We start from the raw sequence: 11,199 nt of genomic DNA on the forward strand, positions 1-11,199 counted from the left end.
GTGCACTAATGAGAGGGGAGCACATATCTTCTTCTTCTTCTAGTAACACCTAGTGCCCTCTATGTTTGAGCAGCAATATAATAACTGATTAATTTGCCCTTGCATATCTTAGTTATGTCATATTGCTTGATTTGAGACAAAAGTCACTGAGCCATGTAGAGAAAAATCTTCATCAGCCAAAGGATGACACTCCCACTGGCTTCTGATATGTATTTGAAAAGATTTTGTGATATATGTGTCTATGATATTTTCAAGTATTCATGCACTCCACGATGAGCTTATTCCATTCTTGTCCTTCAAGAAAAACAAATGGCCCATACGGGGATCGAACCCGTGACCTTGGCGTTATTAGCACCACGCTCTAACCAACTGAGCTAACAGGCCACATATATTACTGCTAGCAAACACAAAACTGGCAAATGTACCTCAAAGCACAGATCATATTTTGTTTTTATAGCATTTCATTTTTCAAAAAAAAGCTTAAGCCATAGAGTCACTTGAAGCATGGGTATCATAAAAATGCTCCAGTTTCTTTCTACATTACAAAATAAAAATAAATATTAGATAGGATAATAACAAAGATTAAGGCATCTAGTAATAGTATAAAAATAGACAATTTAGACTAGGAGTATATGCAAATCTAAGCAAAATCAATCTAAAAAATCTAATACACAATTTTTAATTGTAAATTTACAGATTGTTGAAAAAGATAATCCCAGGATGTAATCCATTATGTATTAAATTTAGTATGTTTTACCAAGTTGTGTATGAATAACTTTTAACACAAAAAAATATATATTAAGGAAGTAGCTTAATGTGCCCATTGGAAATAAAGAATGCTAGCCCATTTTGGAATGCAAAGCTTAAGAAAATACAAACTTCAATCCATAGGAAAGCACTTTTTATTCAGTCTACACTCTGTAATCATACTATAGCTTAATTTACAAATTGTGATGTCATTATCAGACTTAACTCACAAGAGACTTTCATCCTTGGTCTATAAAAAAGGCAGTCCTCTGTTATAAATCTTGAAACAATTGTAAGTGGCTGATATGCAAATATGGAAATACAGAAAAACTGTCAATTCAATGCTAGGATAACATAAGGGGTGATGCTCCAACTAAAATTGGTCCTAGGCATTTAGGTTTCTAGTATCTATCTTCTCCTTTAAAAAATAGGTTACTTTTTATATATTATCATTGGGTTTCTACAAATATTCTACATAATACATATTGCATCCCTGAGCTTATTAGAAACTTGAAATAATATATATAAAGTATTGAATTTCTTTTCTTTGCATTTAAAAGATGAGCGCACTTCAGTAGATGCCATTGCTCAGGTGAGGGTTCCATGGTGTAATTGTTAGCACCCTGGACTTTGAATCTAGTAATCTGAGTTCATATCTCGTGGGAGCTAACATTGTTAATTTTCCTTTTGTTCAAAGCTCCATTTTCATTCAATGTATGAGTATTGCAAATCTTCATTTAAAATTCATATAAATTCCATCATCTTCAGTGGTGTCCTTTGTTTAAACTCATTTTTAAACTTATCAAATCAGAAGTATGTCAAATATTTGGAAATAAGAAAAGATGCAATAAGAATGCAGAGATCCATTACTTGTGCTCTGGACTTTAGAAATTCTCCATTGTTTTTACTTCAGTGTGCACTAATGAGAGGGGAGCACATATCTTCTTCTTCTCCTATTAACACCTAGTGCCCTCTATGTTTGAGCAGCAATATAATAACTAATTAATTTGCCCTTGCATATCTTAGTTATGCCATATTGCTTGATTTGAGACAAAAGTCACTGAGCCATGTAGAGAAAAATCTTCATCAGCCAAAGGATGACACTCCCACTGGCTTCTGATATGTATTTGAAGAGATTTTGTGATATATGTGTCTATGATGTTTTCAAGTATTCATGCACTCCACCGATGAGCTTATTCCATTCTTGTCCATCAAGAAAAGCAAATGGCCCATACGGGGATGGAACCCGTGACCTTGGCATTATTAGCACCACGCTCTAACCAACTGAGCTAACCGCCCACAGATATCACTGCAAGCAAACACAGAACTTGCAAATGTACCTCAAAGCACAGATCATATTTTGTTTTTATAGCATTTCATTTTTCAAAAAAAAGCTTAAGCCATAGAGTCACTTGAAGCATGGGTATCATAAAAATGCTCCAGTTTCTTTCCACATTACAAAATAAAAATAAATATTAGATAGGATAATAACAAAGATTAAGGCATCTACTAATAGTATAAAAATAGACAATTTAGACAAGGAGTATATGCAAATCTAAGCAAAATCAATCTAAAAAATCTAATACACAATTTTTAATTGTAAATTTACAGATTGTTGAAAAAGATAATCCAGGATGTAATCCATTATGTATTAAATTTAGTATGTTTTACCAAGTTGTGTATGAATAACTTTTAGCACAAAAAAATATATATTGGGGAAGTAGCTTAATGTGCCCATTGGAAATAAAGAATGCTAGCCCATTTTGGAATGCAAAGCTTAAGAAAATACAAACTTCAATCCATAGGAAAGCACTTTTTATTCAGTCTACACTCTGTAATCATACTATAGCTTAATTTACAAATTGTGATGTCATTATCAGACTTAACTCACAAGAGACTTTCATCCTTGGTCTATAAAAAAGGCAGTCCTCTGTTATAAAGCTTGAAACAATTGTAAGTGGCTGATATGCAAATATGGAAATACAGAAAAACTGTCAATTCAATGCTAGGATAACATAAGGGGTGATGCTCCAACTGAAATTGGTCCTAGGCATTTAGGTTTCTAGTATCTATCTTCTCCTTTAAAAAATAGGTTACTTTTTATATATTATCATTGGGTTTGGACAAATATTCTACATAATACCTATTGCATCCCTGAGCTTATTAGAAACTTGAAATAATATATATAAAGTATTGAATTTCTTTTCTTTGCATTTAAAAGATGAGCGCACTTCAGTAGATGCCATTGCTCAGGTGAGGGTTCCATGGTGTAATTGTTAGCACCCTGGACTTTGAATCTAGTAATCTGAGTTCATATCTCGTGGGAGCTAACATTGTTTATTTTCCTTTTGTTCAAAGCTCCATTTTCATTCAATGTATGAGTATTGCAAATCTTCATTTAAAATTCATATAAATTCCATCATCTTCAGTGGTGTCCTTTGTTTAAACTCATTTTTAAACTTATCAAATCAGAAGTATGTCAAATATTTGGAAATAAGAAAAGATGCAATAAGAATGCAGAGATCCATTACTTGTGCTCTGGTCTTTAGAAATTCTCCATTTTTTTTTACTTCAGTGTGCACTAATGAGAGGGGAGCACATATCTTCTTCTTCTTCTAGTAACACCTAGTGCCCTCTATGTTTGAGCAGCAATATAATAACTGATTAATTTGCCCTTGCATATCTTAGTTATGCCATATTGCTTGATTTGAGACAAAAGTCACTGAGCCATGTAGAGAAAAATCTTCATCAGCCAAAGGATGACACTCCCACTGGCTTCTGATACGTATTTGAAGAGATTTTGTGATATATGTGTCTATGATGTTTTCAAGTATTCATGCACTCCACCGATGAGCTTATTCCATTCTTGTCCATCAAGAAAAGCAAATGGCCCATACTGGGATCAAACCCGTGACCTTGGCGTTATTAGCACCACGCTCTAACCAACTGAGCTAACCGGCCACAGATGTTACAGCAAGCAAACACAAAACTGGCAAATGTACCTCAAAGCACAGATCATATTTTGTTTTTATAGCATTTCATTTTTAAAAAAAAAGCTTAAGCCATAGAGTGATCTGAAGCATGGGTATCATAAAAATGCTCCAGTTTCTTTCCACATTACAAAATAAAAATAAATATTAGATAGGATAATAACAAAGATTAAGGCATCTACTAATAGTATAAAAATAGACAATTTAGACAAGGAGTATATGCAAATCTAAGCAAAAGCAATCTAAAAAATCTAATACACAATTTTTAATTGTAAATTTACAGATTGTTGAAATAGATAATCCCAGGATGTAATCCATTATGTATTAAATTTAGTATGTTTTACCAAGTTGTGTATGAATAACTTTTAACACAAAAAAATATATACTGGGGAAGTAACTTAATGTGCCCATTGGAAATAAAGAATGCTAGCCCATTTTGGAATGCAAAGCTTAAGAAAATACAAACTTCAATCCATAGGAAAGCACTTTTTATTCAGTCTACACTCTGTAATCATACTATAGCTTAATTTACAAATTGTGATGTCATTATCAGACTTAACTCACAAGAGACTTTCATCCTTGGTCTATAAAAAAGGCAGTCCTCTGTTATAAAGCTTGAAACAATTGTAAGTGGCTGATATGCAAATATGGAAATACAGAAAAACTGTCAATTCAATGCTAGGATAACATAAGGGGTGATGCTCCAACTGAAATTGGTCCTAGGCATTTAGGTTTCTAGTATCTATCTTCTCCTTTAAAAAATAGGTTACTTTTTATATATTATCATTGGGTTTGGACAAATATTCTACATAATACCTATTGCATCCCTGAGCTTATTAGAAACTTGAAATAATATATATAAAGTACTGAATTTCTTTTCTTTGCATTTAAAAGATGAGCGCACTTCAGTAGATGCCATTGCTCAGGTGAGGGTTCCATGGTGTAATTGTTAGCACCCTTGACTTTGAATCTAGTAATCTGAGTTCATATCTCGTGGGAGCTAACATTGTTTATTTTCCTTTTGTTCAAAGCTCCATTTTCATTCAATGTATGAGTATTGCAAATCTTCATTTAAAATTCGTATAAATTCCATCATCTTCAGTGGTGTCCTTTGTTTAAACTCATTTTTAAACTTATCAAATCAGAAGTATGTCAAATATTTGGAAATAAGAAAAGATGCAATAAGAATGCAGAGATCTATTACTTGTGCTCTGGTCTTTAGAAATTCTCCATTTTTTTTACTTCAGTGTGCACTAATGAGAGGGGTGCTCATATCTTCTTCTTCTTCTTCTAGTAACACCTAGTGCCCTCTATGTTTGAGCAGCAATATAATAACTGATTAATTTGCCCTTGCATATCTTAGTTATGCCATATTGCTTGATTTGAGACAAAAGTCACTGAGCAATGTAGAGAAAAATCTTCATCAGCCAAAGGATGACACTCCCACTGGCTTCTGATATCTATTTGAAGAGATTTTGTGATACATGTGTCTATGATGTTTTCAAGTATTCATGCCCTCCACCGATGAGCTTATTCCATTCTTGTCCATCAAGAAAAGCAAATGGCCCATACGGGGATCGAACCCGTGACCTTGGCTTTATTAGTACCGCGCTCTAACCAACTGAGCTAACCGGCCACAGATGTTACTGCAAGCAAACACAAAACTGGCAAATGTACCTCAAAGCACAGATCATATTTTGTTTTTATAGCATTTCATTTTTCAAAAAAAAGCTTAAGCCATAGAGTCACTTGAAGCATGGGTATAATAAAAATGCTCCAGTTTCTTTCCACATTACAAAATAAAAATAAATATTAGATAGGATAATAACAAAGATTAAGGCATCTACTAATAGTATAAAAATAGACAATTTAGACAAGGAGTATATGCAAATCTAAGCATAATCAATCTAAACAATCTAATACACAATTTTTAATTGTAAATTTACAGATTGTTGAAAAAGATAATCCCAGGATGTAATCCATTATGTATTAAATTTAGTATGTTTTACCAAGTTGTGTATGAATAACTTTTAACACAAAAAAATATATATTGGGGAAGCAGCTTAATGTGCCCATTGGAAATAAAGAATGCTAGCCCATTTTGGAATGCAAAGCTTAAGAAAATACAAACTTCAATCCATAGGAAAGCACTTTTTATTCAGTCTACACTCTGTAATCATACTATAGCTTAATTTACAAATTGTGATGTCATTATCAGACTTAACTCACAAGAGACTTTCATCCTTGGTCTATAAAAAAGGCAGTCCTCTGTTATAAAGCTTGAAACAATTGTAAGTGGCTGATATGCAAATATGGAAATACAGAAAAACTGTCAATTCAATGCTAGGATAACATAAGGGGTGATGCTCCAACTGAAATTGGTCCTAGGCATTTAGGTTTCTAGTATCTATCTTCTCCTTTAAAAAATAGGTTACTTTTTATATATTATCATTGGGTTTGGACAAATATTCTACATAATACCTATTGCATCCCTGAGCTTATTAGAAACTTGAAATAATATATATAAAGTATTGAATTTCTTTTCTTTGCATTTAAAAGATGAGCGCACTTCAGTAGATGCCATTGCTCAGGTGAGGGTTCCATGGTGTAATTGTTAGCACCCTGGACTTTGAATCTAGTAATCTGAGTTCATATCTCGTGGGAGCTAACATTGTTTATTTTCCTTTTGTTCAAAGCTCCATTTTCATTCAATGTATGAGTATTGCAAATCTTCATTTAAAATTCGTATAAATTCCATCATCTTCAGTGGTGTCCTTTGTTTAAACTCATTTTTAAACTTATCAAATCAGAAGCATGTCAAATATTTGGAAATAAGAAAAGATGCAATAAGAATGCAGAGATCTATTACTTGTGCTCTGGTCTTTAGAAATTCTCCATTTTTTTTTACTTCAGTGTGCACTAATGAGAGGGGAGCACATATCTTCTTCTTCTTCTAGTAACACCTAGTGCCCTCTATGTTTGAGCAGCAATATAATAACTGATTAATTTGCCCTTGCATATCTTAGTTATGTAATATTGCTTGATTTGAGACAAAAGTCACTGAGCCATGTAGAGAAAAATCTTCATCAGCCAAAGGATGACACTCCCACTGGCTTCTGATATGTATTTGAAAAGATTTTGTGATATATGTGTCTATGATGTTTTCAAGTATTCATGCACTCCACGATGAGCTTATTCCATTCTTGTCCTTCAAGAAAAGTAAATGGCCCATATGGGGATCGAACCCGTGACCTTGGCGTTATTGGCACCACGCTCTAACCAACTGAGCTAACAGGCCACACATATTACTGCTAGCAAACACAAAACTGGCAAATGTACCTCAAAGCACAGATCATATTTTGTTTTTATAGCATTTCATTTTTCAAAAAAAAGCTTAAGCCATAGAGTCACTTGAAGCATGGGTATCATAAAAATGCTCCAGTTTCTTTCCACATTACAAAATAAAAATAAATATTAGATAGGATAATAACAAAGATTAAGGCATCTACTAATAGTATAAAAATAGACAATTTAGACAAGGAGTATATGCAAATCTAAGCAAAATCAATCTAAAAAATCTAATACACAATTTTTAATTGTAAATTTACAGATTGTTGAAAAAGATAATCCCAGGATGTAATCCATTATGTATTAAATTTAGTATGTTTTACCAAGTTGTGTATGAATAACTTTTAACACAAAAAAATATATATTGGGGAAGTAACTTAATGTGCCCATTGGAAATAAAGAATGCTAGCCCATTTTGGAATGCAAAGCTTAAGAAAATACAAACTTCAATCCATAGGAAAGCACTTTTTATTCAGTCTACACTCTGTAATCATACTATAGCTTAATTTACAAATTGTGATGTCATTATCAGACTTAACTCACAAGAGACTTTCATCCTTGGTCTATAAAAAAGGCAGTCCTCTGTTATAAAGCTTGAAACAATTGCAAGTGGCTGATATGCAAATATTGAAATACAGAAAAACTGTCAATTCAATGCTAGGATAACATAAGGGGTGATGCTCCAACTGAAATTGGTCCTAGGCATTTAGGTTTCTAGTATCTATCTTCTCCTTTTGTTAGGCGCCGGGGTCCGCTCGTCGGTGCAGCCCGGCGCCTAGCAACCAGGGACGCCGTGCGCGTACAGCCGCCGGCTCCCTGGCAACGCTAGACGCCGGGCGCACGGAGCCGCACGGACCCTAGCAACGGGGACGCCACTGGCGGACCGCGTTCCCCGTTGCTGGGTCCATTTAAATTAGTAAAGGCACCTGTTTCCTGGCCGTGCAGCAAGGCAGCTGCACGGCATTCATGCAATCAGCCCTGGCAGCAGTTGATTGGAGGGCTTCAGTTTATATGCTCTTGCAGTGCCTCACACAGACGCCGGTAATAGCTTCCTGCATGCTGTATCTGTTTGCTGAGAGTGTTTCCAGTCCTGTTGTATCCGGTCATTCCTGTCCTCAGTTGTCCTGCACTCGGAAGTCGTCATCTTGTTCCTGGAGTCCTGACTGAGCACTGTTAAACATCCAGTGGTGTTCGTGAGTCGCGGCGTAGCCGTGTGTTGCGGCTTGGCCGCTTTATTACTTATTATTATTTATTATTTGTGTTTCGGAGCTTTTGCGGAGGATTCCGCTCCCACAGATCCACTCTGGTATCCAGCGGTGCTGGGTAGGAGTAATGGACTAGTGAATTTTGGTTGTCCTTTTATCTGGCGTTTTTTCCGCACATACTTCAAGTTTGGTTAGTTAGCTTGTTGCCCTTGGCCTGTTGTTAGTCAGAGGTCCTCTTGTCATCATCCTGCCTCGGATTTCCCTTTGTCTCTCACTAAGACCGGGGGGCACCGGAGTTGGGCAGACATAATCCGCCTTTCAAACGTGGCTGTCAGGGGCTCAAGGAACCATAGTCTCGCAAGGGATTTCCGATAGCACGGGTGAGACAATAGAGTTAGGGCGCCAGGGGCAACTAGTCTTCCTGCTCCCATAACCAGCATTTCCTTCCAGTACTCTGGCCATTGTCATAAGATCTCCTCCGGTCAGGAGTACTGGAATCATAACATTATTACCGGCCAAACCAAAACTTAAAATTAAACAGGGTTTAATTTTTTCCTTATTCAGTTTTGTAAGAGTTATCGGCCTCATGAATCCCACAGGTTTAGGGCCAAATCCTGGTCAGCTCCTAGTCAGCCAGATTCAAGAACTTACTCAGATGGTTCAGGATCTTTCCCTTCGGGTGAAGTCGCAGGAAGATCTTTTACGAACTTCCCCGAGGGTAGTCCCTGAACCAAAAATGCACTTGCCTGACCGTTTTTCTGGTGATAGGAAGGAGTTTTTTTAATTTTAAAGAATCCTGTAAACTTTATTTTCGTTTAAGACCGATCTCCTCAGGTACTGAATCTCAGCGGGTCGGAATTATTATTTCTTTGCTCCAGGGGGATCCTCAGACCTGGGCATTCGGTTTAAAAGCAGAGGATCCGGCGTTGTTGTCAGTAGACGCCTTTTTTGGGTCTTTAGGGCTTTTGTATGATGACCCTGATAGAGAGGCATCCACTGAGAGTCAGTTACGCGCTCTCAGACAGGGTAGAAATCCTGCAGAGGTTTTTTGTACAGAGTTTCGCCGTTGGTCGAACGACTGTGGCTGGAATGACCCAGCCCTGCGCAGTCAGTTTCGCCTCGGCTTATCAGAGTCTATAAAAGACAGTCTCCTTCAGTATCCCGCTCCTGAGACTCTCGATAAACTCATGGAGCTTTCTATTAAGATTGATCGTCGTCTCAGAGAGCGGAGGGATGAAAAAGGAGCACCTGTCAGGTCTACTCCATGTGTATTTTCCATTCCTGAGGACGTAGAGGAGCCCATGCAGATGGGTCTCTCCCGGCTGTCTCCAGAAGAAAGAGCCAGAAGGCAAAACCCTGGTCTTTGTTTGTACTGTGGGGGTAAGGGACATTTTGCCCGTAATTGTCCGAACAAGTCGGGAAACGCCTCGACCAAGTGAATTGTGAGGGGTTCACTTTGGTCTGCAGCTTATCTCCTCGAATAACTCCCTTTTAGTCCCAGCTAAAGTTTCCTTTGGCAGCCTCAGTTCTTCGGTGTTGGCTTTTGTTGATAGTGGAGCTGCAGGGAACTTTATGGACTTAACTTGGGCCAAGGCCTTAGGCATTCCTCAGTTAGCCTTGGGTAGGTGTATCACCATGCATGGTTTAGATGGGAGTCCCTTGTCCAATGGGGTTATTTCCCTCGGTACACCCCCTGTACTACTTACGGTAGGAGCTCTTCATTCCGAAAAGATCGAGTTCTTCCTTACCCATTGCCCAGCAGTTCCAGTGGTTCTGGGTCACCCTTGGCTGGCCTTTCATAATCCCACCATTGATTGGCGGTCGGGGGAGATTTCACAATGGGGTACCATCTGTAATAAGGAATGTATTACGTTTCCCGTCAGAATAGCTGCTGCCATTCCCGAACCCATTCCCGTGGAATACCAGGACTTTGTTGATGTGTTTTCCAAGGGCAATGCGGACATTCTGCCTCCACATCGGCCTTATGATTGTGCTATTGAGCTAATTCCTGGTGCCACATTGCCAAAGGGAAGGTTATATGCTTTATCCGGGCCAGAAACTGCGGCCATGAATGAGTATGTTAAGGAGAGCCTAGGGAAAGGATTTATCAGGCCATCTAAATCCCCTTTAAGTGCAGGCTTCTTCTTTGTGGAGAAAAAAGATGGATCACTCAGACCTTGCATTGACTTTAGAGCCCTGAATAAGATCTCAGTTAAAAATACTTATCCTCTGCCGCTGATTTCTGTCCTCTTTGATCAGCTGCGTTCGGCTGTGATTTTTTCTAAAATTGACCTGAGGGGAGCGTATAACCTCATCCGAATCAAGTCTGGAGATGAGTGGAAGACGGCTTTCAGTACTCAGTCGGGTCACTACGAGTATCTGGTGATGCCGTTCGGCTTGTCTAACGCTCCGGCAGTTTTCCAGGATCTCATTAACTATGTGCTCCGTGACTTTCTAGGTAGATTCGTGGTCGTTTACTTAGACGACATCCTGATCTATTCTGACTCAATTGAACAACATGTTACCCAGGTGCGTCAGGTTCTTCAAAAATTACGTGAAAATCATCTATATGCCAAGCTGGAGAAGTGTGAGTTTCATGTCACGGAGGTATCCTTTTTAGGGTACATTATTTCCCCTCAGGGATTCTGCATGGAACCTAAGAAGCTCCAAGCCATCCTTAGTTGGGCGCAACCCACCAATTTAAAAGCAATTCAGCGCTTTTTAGGGTTTGCAAATTATTATAGAAGATTTATTCATTCTTTCTCCGACCTGGTTGCTCCCATTGTGGCACTAACTAAGAAGGGAGCGGATCCTACCAACTGGTCACGTGAAGCTGAGTTATCCTTTCAGGCCTTGAAACAAGCTTTTGTCTCAGCTCCAGTCCTCAGACATCCCAACCCAGAATTGCC

The 11,199-nt window shown here is 37.7% G+C and overlaps 5 non-coding genes across 5 annotated transcripts; all 5 read right to left on the reverse strand.

The window, feature by feature from the left end:
- Positions 1 to 310: 310 nt before the first annotated feature.
- TRNAI-AAU (transfer RNA isoleucine (anticodon AAU)) lies at positions 311 to 384 on the reverse strand. Its single transcript has one exon. It is a non-coding gene; the product is annotated as a tRNA-Ile (tRNA).
- Positions 385 to 1,972: 1,588 nt separating this feature from the next.
- TRNAI-AAU (transfer RNA isoleucine (anticodon AAU)) lies at positions 1,973 to 2,046 on the reverse strand. Its single transcript has one exon. It is a non-coding gene; the product is annotated as a tRNA-Ile (tRNA).
- Positions 2,047 to 3,634: 1,588 nt separating this feature from the next.
- On the reverse strand, positions 3,635 to 3,708 carry TRNAI-AAU (transfer RNA isoleucine (anticodon AAU)). Its single transcript has one exon. It is a non-coding gene; the product is annotated as a tRNA-Ile (tRNA).
- Positions 3,709 to 5,299: 1,591 nt separating this feature from the next.
- TRNAI-AAU (transfer RNA isoleucine (anticodon AAU)) lies at positions 5,300 to 5,373 on the reverse strand. The gene has a single exon. It is a non-coding gene; the product is annotated as a tRNA-Ile (tRNA).
- Positions 5,374 to 6,961: 1,588 nt separating this feature from the next.
- Positions 6,962 to 7,035, reverse strand: TRNAI-AAU (transfer RNA isoleucine (anticodon AAU)). The gene has a single exon. It is a non-coding gene; the product is annotated as a tRNA-Ile (tRNA).
- Positions 7,036 to 11,199: the final 4,164 nt, after the last annotated feature.

The sequence above is a fragment of the Pseudophryne corroboree genome, chromosome 11 (assembly GCF_028390025.1).
Source record: "Pseudophryne corroboree isolate aPseCor3 chromosome 11, aPseCor3.hap2, whole genome shotgun sequence".
NCBI lineage: Eukaryota > Metazoa > Chordata > Amphibia > Anura > Myobatrachidae > Pseudophryne > Pseudophryne corroboree.